Source organism: Podarcis filfolensis (assembly GCF_964270895.1).
Source record: "Podarcis filfolensis genome assembly, chromosome: 5".
Taxonomy (NCBI): domain Eukaryota; kingdom Metazoa; phylum Chordata; class Lepidosauria; order Squamata; family Lacertidae; genus Podarcis; species Podarcis filfolensis.
This window is the reverse complement of record NC_139608.1, coordinates 72,055,985-72,077,865: the sequence shown is the minus strand read 5'-3', so window position 1 is coordinate 72,077,865 and position 21,881 is coordinate 72,055,985. Positions and strand designations below refer to the sequence as shown.

The 21,881-nt window shown below is 39.8% G+C and overlaps 1 long non-coding RNA gene across 1 annotated transcript in view; it reads left to right on the top strand.

The window, feature by feature from the left end:
• The window catches only part of LOC310762875, a 602,857-nt gene that overhangs the window by 2,838 nt on the left and 578,138 nt on the right, over nt 1-21,881 (top strand). Inside the window, exon 2 of the long non-coding RNA XR_014548259.1 lies at nt 7,404-7,505. This is a non-coding gene — a long non-coding RNA (uncharacterized lncRNA). The remainder of the gene's footprint in view (nt 1-7,403; nt 7,506-21,881) is intronic.

Below are 21,881 nucleotides of genomic sequence, written 5' to 3'. Positions count from 1 at the left end.
TAAGCTTTGCAGAAAGTAAGTTTTCCAGACTGTTCACTATTGTTTGTGATGTAGTTAGTCTGGGGCCTAACCCAGAACGAAGACCAATGTCCTAGTGTTTTTTGCCCACTCCTATCCCGAACGTCTCTTTGGCATGGTGAAGGGACTAGAATTCATATTGATTTAGCTTGCTCTGGTGAAAATAAATTCTAATCAGTATTATTATAGAGAGTGACCCACAGAGAGGGAGAAGGAATGAATGGCACCTTTGTACTGGTTCCAAGTTTGCTTGTCTTTTTGAGGAGGGGAATGGAGAGCTATCTTTGCTCTAGTGGGTTTGCTTAGCTTAGTGAAATTAGTGAGCAAGAACCAGCTTGCGACTACTAAAAATTAGTCCGACTCATTACCTGAATTGGATAGGTTTGTAGAGGTCTGGTACTTGGTTAAGTAAGCTATAAATGGATCTGAAGTGGTCAAAATGCATTTTTTTCTGCATTGCCTTTGATTGTTTCAATAACTGTTTTTCTATTCACTGTTCGATAAAGGAAGATCACTGCTTTATGGTCTGCCTTCATTATTAATAGCTGAAAAAGGAGTTTGCCAAGAGCTTCATTTGAAAACATTTAATTTTTTCAGCATTTAAATAAATGCAATATATTACGATATAGTAATTAAAAAGCATCACTTAGAAGGCTTTAAAGTATAAATCAGGCTATGTAAACATAAAAAGATTAGATTATGATGATGGATCTATGAATATATATTCTTTCCTAAATCAGAGGGAATCAGTAATCAAATCTTTATATGTAATGAGTGAGCAAGCTCCAAAAGGCATAAAATGTTTTGCCTTAGCTACATTTCTGTTTTGGAATATTCCAGGAGCCAAATAAAGCTTGAATATTTCCTTACATGTCTAAATGGCTTTGAAACAGCAACAGATATAGTTTTGCAGAAAGAAAGAGATGATGAGAGTCATTAAACGAAAGTGGAGATCTAAGCAAGAATGTGAGTGAGATTAAATGGTTGAGGAAGGTTCGCAAGTGTTTTCTATTCTTTCCCGGAACACTTTTCTTACAGAAGTAGGTTTGAAGCTGGTGTTAAATCTAAAGTTAATGTGAGGAAAGTAAACAGAAGCTTCAAGTCCCGGTTGGATCATTTCCCCCACTCAGTTCCCTCCTTTAGCTAAGACAACATGGCTGAGATGATTGGGGGTGTTTGTGTGCGGCTGACAGTGAATTTTCAGAGACAGCAGCTGGCTTGGAGACTCCTGCCCACCAATACTTGGTCATGTTGGACTGCAACAATGCTCATTATTATAATGGGTAGTATTTGTAAAACTTATCCTCCGTAGGCTCCCAGTTGCCATTACAAAGCTTTGTTGCCAAATGCAAAGCTTAAATTTTGTCCATATGAATGGGTAGAAACCACTCAGCTATATGGGAATGCTCTTGGCACACCTGTGAGTAGCTAATTTTGCTCCGTTCTCTTGTCCCATCACCCAACCCCATTCATTTAAAACCAAACTATCAACACGGTTGCATTTTAAGCTGGGTTTCTTAGTCATGCTGTTGAGATCTGCCTTTTATGTGTGTAAATCTTGTACTAACATGTAGAATTTAGCAGAGCATAAGCTCACTGAAAGAGAAGAAAAAAGTTGGTTTATCTTGTGGAGGATTATTAGTTTCTAGATAGAGATTAAGCTATACTCTGGCACAAGTAACCTTTAGGAAACCATTAATTTGTTGATTGAAAAGTACTTTCCAGTTTTGATGTTTTAATGGTTACATTTTGGCATGGTGAGCCAACATTGTAGATCTGGAAAAAAATAAAAATGTCATTTCAAAAGTCTCTAGAAATGTTATTCCTCCTGGCTGGTATCTTGGTAGATTCGCACTACTTAACTAAGCATGAGAGGGACATGATCCAAGCCCTGCCTCCCTTGACAATATTCAATTTGGAGGTGATGCACAACCAATATAGCACATTTTAGATTTAGGTAAAGGGTAAGGGGACCCCTGACCATTAGGTCCAGTCGCGGATGACTCTGGGGTTGCAGGGCTCATCTCGCCTTACTGGCCGAGGGAGCTGGCGCACAGCTTTCCAGGTCATGTGGCCAGCATTACCAAGCCGCTTCTGGCGAACCAGAGCAGCACACGGAAACACCATTTACCTTCCCGCTGGAGCGGTGCCTATTGATCTACTTGCACTTTGACGTGCTTTCGAACTGCTGGTTGGCAGGAGCAGGGACCGAGCAACGGGAGCTCACCCTGTCACTGGGATTTGAACTGCCAACCTTCTGATTGGCAAGCCCTAGGCTCTGTGGTTTAACCCACAGTGATATTGCAAAAACGTGTCACACGTGCATCATTAAGGACCAGCTTATGTAGAATAAAGTAGTAAAGCTGTCTAAGATGCCATCTCCTCAAACTGCAGGGGGTTTGAATGGTCTATCTAATGACCTTCCTGCATGTAAAAGCTAGCAATTCAAAGAAAAAAAATTCATTCAGACACCCGAACTTGATATCCCACAATTTTTTTATAGTGAGAACCTTCCTAGTAGAAGAGCATTCAAATTGCTAACTGCCTCACCTGCAGGCTGAAATCATACAACCCAAGGAACTTGTATCTCACCTCCCCCTTTTTGTGGCATCCTTGCTTATAGGATCATACCTGTCTGATCAGCTGTTCCCTAAAATTAAATAGGCAGTTCTAATTGTGGAGTGAATTTTTGCCTTCATTATTTTTTTTTTGTGCTGGTGTAACTCTTCCAAGTCTATAATTTCCCTCCAAGATGCTAACCTTTTGAGACGATTGACATGAGAAAGCGCTCTTTCCCCCTTAGCCTGTTCATCATGCTCAGATGATAAACCTTCACCTAATTTCATTTCAGTGAGACAGCTACTGAAGCATTCCCCCAAGAAGTACATAATTTAATGGTGGAGCATCAGTCAAGACAAATTAGACTGATTGGTTCTGTATATGTTCCAGCAGGAGCAACATGAGATAGGAGGTGGCTGAACATTTAGATTATTGACAAAGTACAGTTCACTCCTAAGAAACAATGTAACATTGTTTGGTCTTATAATCAATAATAATATACTATTCCATGCTAGCCAGGAACAATAGACACAGAACAGAATACAAAGCAGCCTTGGACCTGCCCAGTGGAGTTATTTAATTGTTCAGTGCTAAGAATGAGTGCTGACATAGTGGTAAACACAAACAGCAGTGGACAAAGGATAATACTTTCCGCAGTTGTTGAAACGTAAATGGCAACAGCCCTCCAAATCTCAGTTTCTAACTGATACTGTACAGAATAATTTTGATAAGCTGCTAGTTTAACTCAGATAAATAAATACCTTATTTTCTAAGCCATTTTCTTGTTTTGTTGTTTCAAACTTGCGTTCCTGTTTTTTCCCCACATGTTAATCTGGCTGGTATTAACATACAAAATAGGGGCATGCACCAACCACAAGATGCAGTTCACATCCTGACTGGGTGCATTGGAAAGCTGCCTGCTTTGGTTCAAAGCAATGTGGAGGCTGTTCAATTCAGGTCATGGTCGAAATCCAAATCTGCACCCACTATCCTGGGGAATTGAAAACAGCAATATAGTTTTGACAGAAGTGGATGAAATTCACAGACTTTTAAAAATATTTGGGGAAAATATAACAATATATGAATCTGCTAACTAGGTTTTATCTCTTTTTATAGAATTTGTATCTACTTGGTGCTTAGAATTTGAGAGGGGTGAATTTGTCATTTTGGTTTCTCTGTTTTTCATGCTGCATTTGTGATACTTCCCTCAGTTTCTGTGTGAAATCTGGACACTTCTCATTATGTGCAATTTTTCTAGTACCTGTATATGCACTTCCTAACAAAATGTTTTTTGGTACATTAATTTCATTATCGTATGTATTTTGTAAGCACTTCTGACTAATACCTGCAAGTTTGTACACATTATTTTGTTGGGGAAATTCATCACAAAATTTGGGGACATGCACATTTTAAGCAGAGCTGTGTTTCTGCTCACATATTGTGAATTTGGCAAGTTGACGTTAAAATGGTAATTGAATGCATTTCTCCACCAGCCCTGCTCTAAATACAGTTCTGGTGAGGTTGAAAGTTGTGCTGGTTTAAAATTACTTCTACTATCATAAATCATAAATGCACCACAATCAAAGTGGGAAGCCAAAAAAAAAAAAAAAAGGAATGTAATGCATGCTATCACCACAATCAAGTTTTGCATTATATTGAGATAAAATTCCTCAGACATTTAAAAATGAAACCACCAAGTCAATGCTTAAATCTTCTATTGACTTTAGCTCAGACTATGTTTCGACCTCATGGCCTCATAGCAAGCAAGTGTTCATGAACTCCAAAAATCTTTCTTCCTGTTCTTTTGCTTAGCCCACTCGGGACTCAATTGAATATGCTCCTTGATTCTCTGTTTAATGAAGAGCTGAATGTTCCCATCTCTATATTCACCGAGTCCGTCATTATAAGCATTATTCTCACAGAAAAGAATAAAAGGAGGGTATAATCCTTCAAACAGAAAAGAGATGAAATACTAGGAAGCCAAAAATTGCCCAGGAGTCATCCCTTTAAAAATGTCCATCTGGGGAAACGAAATGGCAGGCAAATTTAGAACTTCAATTACAGTTGTTCAAAGTATCAAAGTTACAGAAATTTGAACTTGACAGTATATTGCCTCCCTAAAAAGCCAGGGTCAGACATGTTTCTGAATCATGCAGAGAGAACCCATTCTGTACCCAGCTTGATTGTATGACTATATACCTTTCACTTGATTTCTCACTTGCCAGATATGCAGGGCCTTTTTTCAGCCAGAACTCGCTGGAACTCAGTTCCGGCACCTCTCAGGTGGGCACCATTGCCATTATAAGAGAACAAGGGAGGTGTTCATGGTGAGTCCCAGAACCTCTTTTTCTAGAAAAATAGGAGTGCAATTCTCTGTGGTGGCATTTTTAGGTTGAGATTATTGATTCCTCTCCTGGAATTCTTGGATTTTTGATGGATATTTAAAACAAGGGTAGAAATGTTCAGCTACAACCCTGTGATCCTTAGATCCCAATAAATTCCTTTTAAAATAGTAATTCAGGGCATGCCAACACAGTACCCATGGCTGCCAGTGGGCCTGTCAGTCCCTCCTATGTTGCTTGCAAAAAGTCTCAACAAACACCACCTCGAAAATCCCCAAACACAAGGGACTGTTCCTGCTTAGTTCCTGTTTTCACTGGTTCAGCTACATTGAGCACACATCCCTCCTTAAGCATGCCCAAGTGTTATTATATGACAGGTTTCGATGCCCCAGAGCTTCTTTCTGCAGCAAGCATGGCGGTGGCTGATGTAGGTGCTTTTTCTTCCATTGATGGGGAAGCAGATTGTCCTGCCTCTCTTTCAGCCATAACACTACTCCACCACAGCAGCCATTTTGTGTTGCACCATATCTCACAGCAGCCATTTTGTTACTGGTGTCTGCAACACTTTCTCAAAATGCCAGATGTGCCCATTGGGTCAGTGACCTCTTCAACAGCACTGATTAGTTTCCTATGCATGTATGAAGCTGTGCTCTGCTCAGTCAAGCCATTGAGGGGAGGGTACTGTCTCCTCCCAGCAAGGTTCTTTTGCATTCTTGCCATCTGAGATCCTTAACTGACTCAACCTAGGGGTTTTATGCATGCTAAGTTCCCCCCCTCCCTGTTGAATTTCTGTATATAATTGTATCATTATTCCTGACATTAAAATCAACCTTCATATTGTGCATGTGCAGTTTGCATCAGTGCACTTTTAAAACATCATTGGATCGTTTCAACTCTGGCTGATTATATCGTTATTTGTTACTTCTAATACAGACTGAAGTCTCATGAGAATATGTTTCTCCAGAGTTATTTATAAATTGCTTCTCTTTGAATGTGGACAGGTGGTGTTAGGACGGTCTAAATTACTGTTCTGCTACAGAAATCCAAGCAATTAAGGGGGGAGCCTGCAATGCTCCCACTAATTGCGTTCCATACTGCTGCAGCACCCGTGTTCTCAGCCCTGCCGTGTTCCCGATTAATGTTTAATGGGAAAGCAGCAGGACCCAGCACATCAGCATTCCAGGCTGCAGAATGACATTGGAAACTAAAGTGTGATCGCTAAGAAATGATTTCTTTCCCCCAGTCTGAATACCTGGTTAACTGCTGTTAACAAATCCATATTAAAAATGCAAGTGAACCTTACTAAGGCAGGACTTGGCAGGAAACTACACATCATGTATCACTGTGTATTATGCTTTGATGATGAAAAATAGGCCAGGACATGGGTAGCAAGGTTGTTGTTCTTGAGCTCTTCATCTGTACTTTTTGTTTAAAAAATAATGTCCAAAGTCTCCTATATGAATATGAGTGCCGTATTAGGCTAGATTAATTGTCCATCTTAATTTAGCAATCTGTTCATTGCAGAGGTCAGACAGATTACCCCTCAAACATTCATAACAGAACAGGATGATGGTGGTATGTATCCCTTGTAGTTAATCTCCAGCATCTGTTGACCAGAGGCACACTGTTCCTTTGGCTGTTGTGCCTTAGAATCCACAAGCAGACCATGCTGAGAATTGGCACTGAGCAGATACTTGGCTCTGCAGAGACCATCTTTCCACAAGCAAATGCTCAGCTGAGAGCTGAGCTATGTATCTGCTTTGGGGAGCCTTCGTTGACTCAGATGGTAACTGCAAGTATGGTTAGCAGCACATGTTGCCAGAAATTGAAACAAAAGGCACCTAGCCACTTCAATTTCGTTTCTTATGAAATGACTAATAAGTGTGTGAAAAGGGGGTTGGTTTTCTTTATCTCTTTCATCCCTTACTTGAGGGGGGGACTCACATCTCTCTTGACAACAGTTGATTTGGGCTGCTGCCATTTTGTTTCCCAGAATACCCTAAACTTTGTGGTGTTCCAAGGGATTACAAGAAAAGAGTCGGGGTGGGGAATGAAAATAAAACCTGTGGTGAGATTGGCTCAGTTGTGGTAGCAGCAGCAGGGGGAGTAACAGAAATAAGTAAGAACACCGGAATGAAAACAAATTATTTTAATGAATGACTTCAATGTGATTTTAAAGAAAGAATGTGTTACTCTGCTTGCTCCATTGACCTGAAAGAGAGATGCGTGCTGCAACCCCATAGTCACCTTTGACTGGACTTAACCGTTCAGGGGTCCTATACTTTTACCTGCTGCAGAGGGTTTGGGACATGTTCAAAAGAGTACACTTAATTCATCACTTAATTCATGCCTGCATTGGCCATATGCATCATAATGTGCACTCTGCGCTGCCCTGTGACTGTGCATTTTCAGTGCAATTAATATTGATGAGAAAGTCATCTTTTAGGGAAGCTAAATGCCCATTTCTGTTCATCTCGTTTGCAGTGATTGCTACTGATAAGATTCTGAGGAACCCCTGGGTTCTGAGCAGCACAGTTTGAAGCATTGTGGACCAGATAAACGCAAGCAATCAGATTTCTTTCACTGGTAGCAATCATATGGAGTTCTCCCTGTAATTAAAGCAGATATTAATAGTTAGGTTTTCTAGAATTTGCTGGCAGATGGCACTGCATATTGGAGAATTTCACATAAATAGCAGTATTATGAACATATGTCTGATACATATTTTAAAATGTTGCATTCTTAAAGTACAGTGATGTAAAAAGATTTCATGGGGGACTTTTAAACATAGCTGAGCAAACAGCTGTGCTGTGTTTTTGATGAAAGACCCATTTTTTTATGTCTGCTTGTACAGGGACATTAAAAAACACACACAACAAAGTTTCGGCTTGATAAGTATAAAGCAAAAGGGAAAATCAAGATTTGACAAGTAAGATCGAGAGTTAAGTGTTCTCGTTAGTATATCTGGTACCTAGAGAAAGCCAGTTCCCATATCAACATGCCCAGATGTTAAGATCAGCTGCTAGTGTTCTCCAGGTTGTCACTGCCCACAGGGAGAAAGTGAGTGGAACTAGGGGAGAGGGCATTTTTTGGTGTTCCATTTCATGAACTCCCTTCCCAGAGATGCTTTTCTGACACCAAACTTTCTATCCATTAGGCACCAGGCAAAACCCTTTTCTATTCTTCTAGACCTTTAAAGCACAATCCTACAGCCACTTACTTGGAAGTCCCATTAAACTCAGTGGGGCAGACATATGAGTAGTCATGCACAGAATTGTATTTTAAGGTCTTTTAGACCTTAATCTTTTAATTTACTCTTGCTTTATGATTGAGTTTATGTTGATTATATATTATGGTTTTCATTGTAAGTTGCACTCAGATCATTTTTGAAGAAGAGTGGTGTAAACGTTTCTCAAATAAAAACAGGAAAGAAACTTGTGGAATTGTAAAGACTAACAAATTTATTGTGGGTTAAGTTTTGTGGCCTAAAGTCTACTTCATCAGATGCAGGAACTGCAATCCTCTTTTGGCAGGGTGATGAGCAAAATATGTAAAGAAAACAAATAAATGTTGGAGTCAAATAGCAATGGAATCCAAAATAGTACAGTCTGTGATGATTCAATTAGAGCTTGCACATATGCAAAATGAGCACAGTGACTCTTCACCACAGCAGTTTTTTGTGCGTATTTATTATTTTGCATACCATGGAGCTGTGTGAGTATGTACACTGGTGCCATTGAGCTGAAGACACATGATCTCCCCAAAGCTGAAAGTAATTGTAGGTGAGCACAAAGTGGCAGTGTTTTGAAGGCAAATTAATATGGCTGCCCCCTGGAAATTATTCAAATAAATACTTATTCAGGCATTAAGTGTACCTCTGAGCATATTCAGAGCACTTTCCAATGAGGGTAATTAAGTTTTGCTTTTTTAAAAAAGCAACTTACATCTTCAGGATACACTTTTGAAAAGCAGAACATCAACAACAACAACAACAACAACAACAACAACAACAACAACAACAACAACAACAGACTATTCATGGTGAATAGTTCTGGAGTGGGGGCCCTAATTCAGTAGTAGGCTACATGTTTTGCATCCAGAAGGTCCCACTGTCAATCTCTGGCATTTCAGAAGAAATTTAGGTAACTGTGCTAAGAAGGATCTTGCCAAACAGCTGTGCTGAGTCTAATTTAATGGTCTGGGCCACATAGAGCAGTGGTCCTACTCTGTGTAGGGCACCTACAAATACAGATACAGCAGTGGTTTGACTCAGTATACGGGTGCTTCACATGTGCGGACAACATTCACACATACCCTTTTATGTAGCTACAGTTATGCACTGCTTTTTGGTATTATGGTATTGATATGTATGGGGGGCCATTCCTGCAAAAAGTGCTGCACATAGTACTGGTATGTGCCAGTCTATTATAAGTGGATAGCAAAAATCCCTTCCAATAACAATCCTATAGTGCTTTGCATGGCACAAGTTCTCATGGAATATGTCCTTATTAGTAGTGACAGAATTGTGCCCATTCTCACCGAGGTTTCTGAGAAGGGAAAATTTACTAAATTTTCCCTTCTCAGAAGGTAATCGAGGAGTTTATGGAGGGAAAAAGGGACTCCCATTAAAGAACTTTATGATGCACAATGGGTTTCTGACCTTGTGTTTTTGGCAGGTATTTCCACACCTCTTAACTTCTGAAATCTCACACAGCAGAGTGAAGTTTAATTGGCATTTTATCTTATGCACTGAAAAGATTTGAGGCCTAATTCCTCATTTTGTGGAGCATTTTTGAATAATTATGATCATTACCAAGGTATGTAATTAAAAAATAAAACAAAAGGGAACCCCAGGAGTGCTATGTTACATTTTCTGTACCTAAGACAATACTAAAAAGCTGTCCAGAGGCTTCTAAACTGCAGACTGTAATTCCAGTTTAATTCCAGCTCTGGGGAAGCACCTCATACTTTGGTTAATTTCCCTTGAAATCCATGCAGCTTTGATAGGCCATGAGTATGTGCCTTAAACATATATTCAAGTGGTTTTCATTTTCTGAATATCTGAGAGAGCCACGCCGTTACTGTGAAAAAGTAGCTAAGCATTTTGCTATGTTGCTAATGGGAGGAAAAATACTAAACGTATTTCTTGTACTATGATTGAATTCTTAAGGTACTCTGGTGTCGCGTGAATATTAAGGTGATAGGATAAATACACAGATGTGGTTTAGGTAATCTTGCCAAATCAATGTCTATTGACGTATGTCTAATACTGACAAATACCGACATGAAATATATTCCAGATAGCCCTGAAAACGACCTAAGCATTATGTGTACCAAGTTATTGAGTCCAGGAGGTGGAAAGTTGCACTCTCCTCAAAGGAGCAGGTTTATAGCTTGTGGGTACACCTGGGTCCAGCATTGTCACTGGAGGTTCAGGTGCCATTGGTGTATTCCTTCCAACACAATGTGGCTCAAATCCGGAACAGCACCTTCTGCATCCAAAATCCTGTGCTAGTCACGTGACCCATGTGAGATTGCGGACCTGGAGAAAGGGCTTTTTAAACGAGAGATATTGGCCTGAAATTGCATCAGAGCAAGGTGACCAAAATGGCCGCTGTACTCTCATGGGGGAAAAAAAAAGGAATGTCCCAGTTTTTGCAGGGTAGTTGATGGGTGCTAGGAGTATTTCCCCCCAACTTTTGCTGATTTGCTGACTACAGCCTCTTTTGAACAGTGATGTCTTGGCCAAGGTATTCCATGTTCTGGTAACTTCCAATGTGGATTACTGCAGTGCACTCTATGTGAGGCCGCCCTTGAAGACCCTCAGAAATTTCAACTGGTCCAAAAAGCAGCAGCCAGATCGGCATGGGTTCCATCTAGAACTCATATAATCCTCTTTTTAAAATAGCTGCATTGGTTTCTAGTTCATTTCTGGACCCAATTCAAAGCCCTAAATTACTTAGGCCCCAGATCTCTGGAAGACTCCCTCCTTCTCTTCTGTTGTTGTTCTACTTACACAACAGATTTCTGCTTCAGATACAGTTTTCCTAGTAAAGGGCCTCTGTGATGTTGAAACTGCACCAGTTGAAGCTCTTCTGCTGAAAGGTGCACAGTATCTCTTAGGTTAAAGAGTGGCAACTTTAGGCATCACACACATCATTCCTCTTTATTATCTTGCAAATCCCATCCCCTGATCCTGTTGGCAACAGGATTTGCCAATTCTGTAAGGAGGTTCACAGCTGTGACTTTAATACATAAGTTTGATAGCAAGGCAAGGTATATGTTGACATTATCTAGTTTTCAGTCATTGAATTTTCCTTGACTTCTTAGGTAGGGATTAAACTTTGTTTCATTTTTTAGTTGAATCCATTGTTTGAATCTGATTTTTTGTTAAAAGATTATTCATCTCCTATGGCTTTTAGCAGTTCTTCACTTTAAGGAATAATCTCCACTTTATGGGCAGAACTTTCTGAATCCTCCCCTTGTGTGCATGGCACTGCTGGAGAAAGTATAGAAATGTCTATGGCAATAAGATCTATTCTGTATTATGACCATTATCTGTCTTAATGTAACAGCGTTCAAGCCCAGACAGTCCGTGATCAATGCACTCTGAGAATATCACAACAGCTATTGAAAAAGCAGAGATAACACTAGTGACAGTAACCTAACTCAGGGGCAGGTTTAAATGCACATCAAGGAAGCAATGAAACCAAGAAGAGATAAGTGGGAGCTCAGAACTGTATCTCCAGTGACATAAGCAATACACTTTGAGTAGTGATTTTCAGACTGTCGGCTGGAAATTTTTCCATCAGTAAATAACACAAATAAAAGGAGGCTTTCTTGGGCAGCAAGAAAAATGGTTGTAGGAAGAGTTCAGAATTATTACAATTTTTTTCAGCCAACTAGCAATATATTGAATTAGCTTCCCAGCTCTCTAGCCTGTTTCTAGGTATTTCTGTCTTTTTAAAAATCTGGCTGTGTGGTGTTTTTTTTAAAGGGTGCCAGTTACATAGCAGAGACAGAAAAAAGATGTGATTAAAAAGATGTGAGGAAAAAGGAGTTGGATAAATTCGCTATAAATTGTTTTGGTGATTAGGAGGTTTAATCTGAAATCACATTAGACTTAAGCTTGTTGGTGTCTCTGGTATCTTCTCTTACACGATGGATGTTTGTTTCTGTTATGGATATATGTTCTTTATTAATACTATTGCTACAAGGTTGTCAAGACCTGGATGGGACAATAAACTTATGAACAGAAAAGCTCCTATGGGCTAGAAACCTTTGTGGATTTTGTTATAAGACTCGGTAAGGTCATTTGAAACTGGTCTATGCTTTTGGAGCTCTGGCTCATATATATATATTCTCAGTGAACTCTTCTGTTTCTCCATTGCAAGATTGCTGAAGGGCTGGAATACAGGGATCATTGAAAGGTTCTTAAGATACATTAAATTAAGTATAAGAGATGTGTGCACTTCATTTTGAAATACTGTTTCATTTATTTCATAAAACTGGGAGTTCACTTAACTCTGTGACTTTGTTTGTTAAGCAGAGTCTCATACCCATCTCTTACTTTCTGTGAAAGCTTATAAGATATGTGTCTGTGGGTGTATTTAACCTGTGCTACAAAGAAAGTTAGATCACAACTTGATCCCATCTTGCAGTCATGAGAATCCTATGACTAATTACTGAAATGCCGGCAAACTGGGTGATGGCTAAAGTTTAAAGAAGTCCTCTTTACTCAGCACCCCACTTTACTTCTGTGGTTTTCAGGATTCCAGTTTCTTTTCATGAACGGAACAGAATGAGAAAAAGAAACAGACAGCAGGCTTCTATATCAATAGGTGCAAAACTATTATTTCCTGTATAACTTTGGTTAAAAAAACACAAAAACTTATTGTATCTTATTCACATGATAATGCTTGCATAATCCCATCTTATAATAAAGCATGAAAGCCTTGATTCCCATTACAACTGTAAACCACTGTATAAACCACAAAACAATAAATGTACAGTATGGTTTCTCCATCTCTTCTTGATGCTGTAAATGAAGGCTGTAAATTGCTTTCTCACACAATTTGTGCAATAATATACTTAATGGATTATGAATGACATGGGTGGAAGTTGACATTAGCACAGCAATTTCTATTTAAATGTGCTTCAGACATAAATGCATGGTGTCTCAATAGCAGACTATCTGAATACATACACCCTTGAATTTGTATTTAGCAAAATTTGGTGTGCTAGAGATTGAGGTGGTGAATCATTATTAACTAATACAGTACCTGTGCATGTATATCTGTTATAGATCTAAATGACAGGTTTCTCTGGTCTCTCAAGAAAAGTGGATTTCTTAATAGCAAAATTATTTCAAATAAGAATGCTGTTCTCATTTACATAAACCAATCAGTTCAGAGCTAGAATCACCATTACATTGCATCTGCTACAAAATGGTGCCTTAACCAAATTGAAGCCACTGAAAAAGGGAAGTTATCTGAGAGTTTCCTTACGTAAAGTATACAGCTGTCCTGCCTCCTGCATTCCTTGCCACAGTTTAGAACATTGTTTGCCAATCTCTTGCTTCTAGAGGTTTTTGACTACAACTCTCATTAGCCAATGGCAGTGGTAGTTCAAAACACCAGTTTGGCAAAGGCTCTTTTAGAACATGATGGGAATTCATGTATGATGAGATGAGGGAGAAATTCAGTTAGTTCACATTTAACGGCAAATTACCAAATCTGCAGTTTCTGAAACAATAAGTGAACCAAAATGCAGCTACAGACCCTCCAAGTGTCCCCATTTTCCAGGGATGTCCCTGATTTAGAGAAGCTGTCCTGGTTTCTGATTTGATCCCAGAACATCCTACTTTTCCTTAGGATGTCCTTATTTTCATTGGAGAAATGTTGGAGGGTATGGAGATAGCCAAACCCTGAGCTGTCTGAAGGCAAACCTGTATAAGGAAGTTTTTAAAAAATGTTTAATGTTTTATTATGTTTTTATATATGTTGGAAACTGCCAAAAGTGGCTGGGGCAACCCAGCAAGATGTGTGGGGTATAAATAGTAAAATTAGCATTATGGAATGGGACGTCCCTATTTTCATCGGAGAAATATTGGAGGGTATGCAGCTAACATTAAGAATTAGAACCATCGTTTTGAAATACTTCTCAGATATGCCTCTAAGATAACTAAATGAGAAAATGATTGTGTACCATTGGAGATAATAGTCATGGCTATTTCAAGTTGTCATTATTCTATGAGTACGTCTAGATCCATTTTGAGCTGTACTTAAAACAAAACAAAACACCAATAGCACCCCTGTCATGGTCAACATATTAACAGATCTTACTTCAGAAGCCAGTGCAGCTTAGACTATTGAAGGCTCACCAGGCATTGTGGGATGGGGTGTGCACCATTGGTGTGAAAATATGGGTGTTATAAGAGTGTCTCCTGTTTAGCTCTTAAATATTCCAGGATGCATCTGTTCTTTATGACATATAGCCGGTGAGAATGGGGAAGACTCTTTAGAAGAAGGAATAAAGTGCACCATCATTTTAATGCAGCATTTTCCACAGGAGACCAATATCTGTCACATATACTAAAATGTCAGCACCAGCAATAACCTTCCAGTTCACGAAGAAAGGATCATGCTGAATGAATGGGGATTTCTTGGTCATTCAAAAGTGTTTATAGCTTGGACAAGCCATTACATAAAGCCTTTAGTGCTGTGGAATTACAGATGGAGAAAGGAATTTTACAGATGGGCAGTTTTAGTTGACCAGGTTATAGTGTATGCCAGGGATCATCTCCATTTAACATCTAGGGCACCAAGAGGTGATAGCCAAAGGAAAAAAATGAGAGTGTTAAATGCCCAAGCACTACCACATGAAAAACACTAGTTAATATCTGAGCCATTCTGTTCATCTTACTAATGCAGGCAGTTGTCTTCTATTCAGAAATGAGAAAGTAAAAGGAAACGGCCAAAATTAATTAAGCAATTAAACAATGACTTCTATCCTGCATTTTGAGTCTCCTGTGACTCAGCATTCTTTGCAACTTATTTACCCATGAATTGTGTTTTTCATGCTGGAGGTTGGATAGGGATACATTTTGTTAAAAGAGACAGACCAGACCATTCAGTGTTGTTTATTTATTGCTCAGTTATTTTAGGCTGCTCTCTCTTTTGCTCCCCTGCCTCTCCCTTGAGATGATTGTCTTTGTGTCTTCCTTTGTTGCCTTGGAAAAAATATATATTCAAAATGATATTTAAAAGAATGCCTGATATATTTGCAACCTTTTGAGAAGAATTAGAATTGGAATCTCATTAACACATGATGCAATCCATCAGACGAGGACCTGTTTCCAGTCCCCTGAGCAAGCTTCCTCTTGCTGGCCTCTCCTATAGTTTGGTTATTGATTATTCTTCTCCCTTTTCATTGTTTTGTGTTTCCATCCAGTTTTTAGCAGTGGGGGGGCACTTAGAAATACAGAGCAAGGGGAGAGAGCCTTTTAGAGGTGATCTGCTTGAGCTGGTGGCTGGACATGAATTGCCAGGTCAGCAATGTGGTCCTCTGTTGTGCTCCTGTTACTCAGAGTGACCAGCACCACTTAACTGCAAGGCAGAATGGTGAAGGCTGCTCTCTGAAGCCCTGGGAAGAGGATGTTATGTGTCCACTTTCCAGGCTTTAGACGTTGCTGCTCCAACTTAGAACTTTTCTAGGTTCAGACTTCTTATTGTTGCTTGAAAGAGAATGTTTTTTAAATAAAAAAATCAAATCACCTCCAGTCTGAATTGATACAGTCCAGAAGCATATAACACCCCATAACTTGTTTTCTGTAGTAACTGTTTGTATGCCTGTCTGCATGCCCTCCAACATTTATCCGATGAAAACAGGGACATCCCATTCCATAATGATGATTTACTATTTATACCCCACACATCTTTCAGGGTTGCCCCAGCCACTCTGGGCAGCTTCCAACATATATAAAAACATAATAAAACATTAAACATTTTTTAAAAAATCCCTATGCAAGATTGCCTTCAGATGACTTGGAGTTCGGATTTGTATTCCACCATTCAATCCAGAGGAATCCTCAAGGAGAGCTTGCATAAAATAATAAAATGCAAAGTTACATGTGGCATTTGCCCATTCCTTGTGATTATGTTTGTACAGGGGGATGGAAATGGTTAATGTAGATTGACCAATGAGAAAGCTCAGAGACGAAGCCCACCTGGTTTTGAGGCTCAACCCAGGGTTTACCATTGGGAGATAGAGGAGTGAGGGTCAGACAGAGGCAGAAAAAGTCGAACATAGTGGTTGTGACAGAGTGAGAGACAGGGATAGAACTGAGAGAGAAGAGTGTGACAGTGTGAGATAGTGCCACATCTAGTTTTTGAGAAACTGTTCTGAACATATTTAAAACTTGTTTGTTCTTCAGTAAACTTTAATCTTCGTTGTTGACTTTACAACCTGACTGAGACTCAGTATTTCACCAGAAGAAACCTGGTTGGTGGCAGCGGAAGAATAAAGCAGGGGTGTACAGGTCAATAGTCCGTGAAATGACCAGGGGCTCTGTACGAACGCCACAGGCTGCTTTATCCCATGACAGATAGTATTTCTCTGGGGCAGCCCATTCCCTTCTGAATCATTAGATTGTTGTGGCTATTCTCATTGCTTTTTACCCCATCTCACTTCCCTGACACTACTGGCAACAAGATGGTCACTTGCCTGGCTGTGCGCTCTGTATTCCCTTCCCCATGGGGACTGCAATTTACACCTATTATTAGAAAGATGATCTATGATCTGTGAAGCAGCTTTTATACTTAACGAAGATGCTGTTGATTCCTTGGATGTCCATATCCCAGTGACAGCTCAGAGAAGTAAAATAGTTAAAACATTTCTCTCCTAGTCATGTTAAATTCAAAATCTTTGTAACACCATTGTTTGCATTGAATTGAATTTGAATTGGCATCAGGTACAGAGGTTTAGATCTAAGATTAAGTTTTAGGAAATGTGATACTGACTCATAATTTCCCTTCCTCTTTGCATATGCTGAGTATGAGCTAGTCAAAATTAGTACTCTTAAGTCCCAGGAATCACACTGGGCATGCTTTAGGTATGTGTTGTGTAGTGCAATCCAGGTTTGCTCAGAAGTGCATCCTACTGTGTACAATGAAGCTTACTAGCAGTTGATTGTGCATAGGATTGCAGCCTAACTCTCTCTAGACAGTGGCCCTTTCCTTGTTGCCTTTTTCTGAACACCCCTTTCACCTTAAAAAGGTGATCGGAATCAAGGCCAGTCCAGTGCTGAGTTTTTAAAATTTCCTTTTGGCCAATTCACTCTGAGATGTCATTGGCCTTCCTTTCTGCTGCACCATGCCCCTCTCTAAAGTTCAGCTTGTGATTCATTGCAGCTTCTAACTCCTTGACAGGCCTAATTCCCCATTTTATTGTATGCATTTGCTGGATGTGATCTCTTGCACTTGTCCACTTTATAGTTCTCAGATGATTACTCTAATTTATCAAGGTCACTTTGATGAAATTTTTGGTTTTCATAGTTCCTATCGTCCTTCCTAGCTTTGCATCATTAAAAAATTGGATTCAAATATTCTTCACTTCTTCGTTTGAGTATGCATTAGAAAGGTAGGATGGCATCAGATACAGAACAGCCTCCTTGTCAGTTTAGCATTCACTTATAACTATGGGCTCAAGCCAGCCAAAATTAAGCACTGCTAAGCACCATTGATTTCAATGTGAGAATTAACCACTATCTCCCTTTAAAACCAATAAGACCTAGAAATATTAGATTTTAGTTCAACTGCATGTGACTTTTGGAATATGACCCATTTCTAACATTTGTGGATCATTTTTCACCACTGTTCAATTCAAGGTGCTATTCTTGATCACTGAAGAACTCATGGAATAAGAGGAGAGGCCTTGTTATGACCAGGAACTGATTAAGGAACAGGAATTAGAGAGAGGGACAAATATCTCAATGGAGGGATGTGGAAGATGGAGTCCCTTAAGAATCAATATTGGGACTTGTGCTTTGTAACTTGTTCATAACCACTCCAGAAGTTAGGGGAGAGGAGCAAGGTAGCCAAGTTTCTTGATGATACCAAATTGTTCAAGATGGTTAAAGCAAAATAAATAATAATAATAATCCTCCAGAAGGATCACTCCAAACTGAGTGTATAGGCAGTAAAATGGAAAATGTAGTTCAATGTAAACACGTGTACACATTGGACAAAAGTTTATGTATGCACTCATAGGGTCTGAACTGGTGGTAAACGACCAGAAATGAGTCCTTGGGGTAGGTAGTAGGGGGTAGCTCAGTGAAGATGTTTACCCAGTGTACAGCAACTATGAAAAAGGTGAATTCCATCTTAGGGATTATTACAAAATATACTGAAAACAAAACTGCCAATATCATAATATTGTAATACAAATCTGTGTAGAGAACACACTTGGAATTCAGTGTATAGTTCTGGTCACTTAACCACAAAAAGGAAATCACAGAGCTGGAAAATTATCAAGGGGTTGGGACATCTGCCCTTTGAAGAAAGGTTGCAACATCTGGGGCTGTTTAGAAAATAAAGAGGAGTAAGGTCTCCACCCCCATTGTTCAGCCCGGACACCGAGGTCTAGTTTCAAGGGCCTTCTGGTGGTTCCCTCACTGTGAGGTTACAGGGAACCAGGCCGAGGGCCTTCTCGTTAGTGGCGCCAGCCCTGTGGAATGCCCTCCCATCAGATGTCAAGGAAATAAACAACTATCTGACTTTTAGAAGACATCTGAAAGCAGCCCTGTTGAGGGAAGTTTTTAATGTCTGGTGTTTTATGGCGTTTTTAATATTCTGTTGGGAGCCGCCCAGAGTGGCTGGGGACATCCAGCCAGATGGGCAGGGTATAAATAAATTATTATTATTATTATTAGGTGGGGTATGAAAGAGAAATACAAAATTATGCACAAGGTGGAGAAAATCTGTCTCAGAATTATACAACTTAGGGCCACCCAGTAAAGCTGAATGTTGGACGATTCAGGAAAGACAAAAGAAAGTCCTTTATTCATACAGCACATAGCAGCAAATCTATGGAATCTGGTCTGACATAGTGATGGCCACCAACTTGCATGGCTTTAAAATAGGATTGGTCAGCTCATGGAAAGTAAAGGCTTTTAGTAGCTACTTGATACGGTGGGCATATTCTCACTCCTCTATCAGTATACAAGTTGCTGGGAATCACAAGTGGAGAGTGTGCTGCTATAATCAGGTCCTTTGAGAAGTCTCCCCATAGGTATTTGGCTGGCCACAGTGAAAACATAATGTTGGACTAGAAGGCTCTTTGGGCTGATCCAGCAGGATTTTTCTTTTGTTCACGGGTCAGAGTATCTAAATAATGAAATAGTACATACTTTCTCCATGTATCAGGGACCTAACACACACACAACTCTACACAATTAGAAACCTGAGTGAAGAGGTAAGTTTTTAACTGGAGCCAAAATTCAACCAATTTTAGGTTTCAGCAGTATTTCAAGAGGAAAGGCATTCCACAGCCGCAGAACCACCACTGTGAAGGCCCTCTCATGAGTCATAGTACTGGGGACCTTGCACGGTGATGGCTTAGCAAGTAGGACTATCCTGGGAGATCTAGGAGTCTGTAATGGATCTTAAGTCATTTAAGGCTTTATAAGTCAATGCTAAAACATTGAACTAGGTCTTGGTAGTGTAGAGTACGCCTATTGTGAATGAAATTCAGCTCAACATGTCAGTGTACCAGTCAAAAAGCCACAGTTCTACAATGGAACAGGTGCTGCAGTATGAAAGCATCATTATGAAATGGAACAGAAGTTCAGACATTATAATAAAGAAAACTAATGCAATATTCCCCACATTTGCACTCATTCCATGCAACCCCATCCAATTCTGAGATACAGGGACTATACCCACAAAACCTCTGTCTTCCCAGGATTCAATTTGAGTTTGTTAGCCCTCATTCAGCCCAGTATTTGTATGTCCAGACATTATTTCTGTGTCTAATGTGGCATCGTGATGGGAAAGACGGTGAGCAATTGAACTGGGACATACCTGTCTGCCTGCATTTAAAAGTCCTCAAAGTACAGTGGGGTGAACAGGCTATTGAAACCAGTTCCATTATTTGTCCCAGACGTCCCAAGCTTTGCCTTCATATTCAGAACTACCTTTACATCTGAGAACAAACTGTTTCAACAGTGCTGTGGAAATGCTCAGATCTCTTAAATACAAAGTTGCTAATTTGGATGGATCACTTGGAGGCCTAGCTTTGATAATGGCAGAGGTTTCATCAGAGCAATTTCTTGTCTGGTTGGAACAGGTTCATTAAGCTAAAAACACACTCAAATCAGGCATCTGCTTAACAAATGCTCATGGCAAAACTAATTAGATTTGCCAGGTTAGTGTGAATCAACAGAAGTCCTGTGAGATTCAAGCAATATTATTTCTTCTGAAGTAAGGCAGGCTAGTTTTGCAGGCAAATTAACATGTATTCATTGTTAGATGGGTTCAGCAAAAATATTTTTGAATAATTTGTTTATGTATCTTCAACAATTAGGCACGTCTTATAACAAGAAGTGTTGAAACCTTCTGCAGGTGTAATATGCTCCACTCTTTTTGAATTACTCTAATTTCTGACTTAGATTTCAAATTTGCACTGTCTCTATAGTAACAAGGTATCCTTTCTGAGTGGAGCATCGATTTGAACCCAAATAGCAAACTGAACACTCTAGATAATATCATGCTTAAGTCCAATTGTGGCCAGGACTGGCTCAAAATATTTTTCTGCCTGAGGCAAAAGGCAAGAGCTCCCCCTCCACAATTCCGCTTGGAGAAGTCCTCTGCCACCTCTGAGGGAAGCAGGTGGTACAAGACAGGTTGTGTGACATGCACAGTTCTATCCTCCAATAGAAGAATGCCTGGCGAACTCAGAAAGAATGTCCAGCAGGTCACTGCTGCCTGCCACCCAGCACCTGCTGCTTGAGGCAATCACCTCACTCTATTGGTAGGGCTGGGCTTGATCATGAGGCTTATATCAAGCACAAGCAACTTGTTCTACTGATGTCAATGGGACTTAGTCAATTTTCTCTGGGGTGAAGCCTTTGCCTACATCAAGGATGAGGAACCTCTGGCTCTCCAGATGTTGCTGGACTTCCACTTCCAGCAACCCAAAGCAGCATGACCAGTGTTCAGGGATGATTGAAGTTGTAGTCCAGCAACATTTGGAGGGCCAAAGGTTCCTCATCCCTGATCTACATCATACTGGCTCTGCAGTGACAGGAAGTTGGTATTGTATGTTAACCAGCTGTGGACACAATTGGTTGTTACTCTCTTACAAATGGGACTTTAAAATTTGTTGAATTACAGAAAGGAATACACTTCTATTTTATGCTCTGCAAATATTTTATGCAAATCTTTTGTTCTCCCCCTCTTGTTCCATGCTGTCCAGTTTTGGCGAGCCTTCCTAGTCTTTTGTGATTATTCTCACATGAATACTTCTGCATCCGTTAACTCATACTTGTTCTATATTTTGCGGTATGACAGGATTTTTTTTGCATTCATTAGGACAGTACTTTGTTTGTTTCTGTCCTTTGTGGATGTATTTTACTTTTGTTTACTGCTCTGTCCTTTGATTTTCATGTCATCTTTATTGTAGCCCCCTTTTTTTGCTGCTGATCTTTTCCCTACTGATTTATCCTTCCATTATAATGGTTTTTCTTCATGTTCTCTCCCATCTATCTACTGTAGTCAGCCAGAGAGCACATCTTTCTACCGCAGTGTTTTATTCTTCTGATCAGCAGATCGCCTTTGTGCTCTGCCTCACTGCTGATTTACACTCTTCTGTTACAAGCCAGGTTATGTAGTAGCCGCCCTTCTCTTTATAGGTTAGACAATTTTTGTGGTGGCCAATTGTTCTGTTTACTCTTCATTTAAAGAC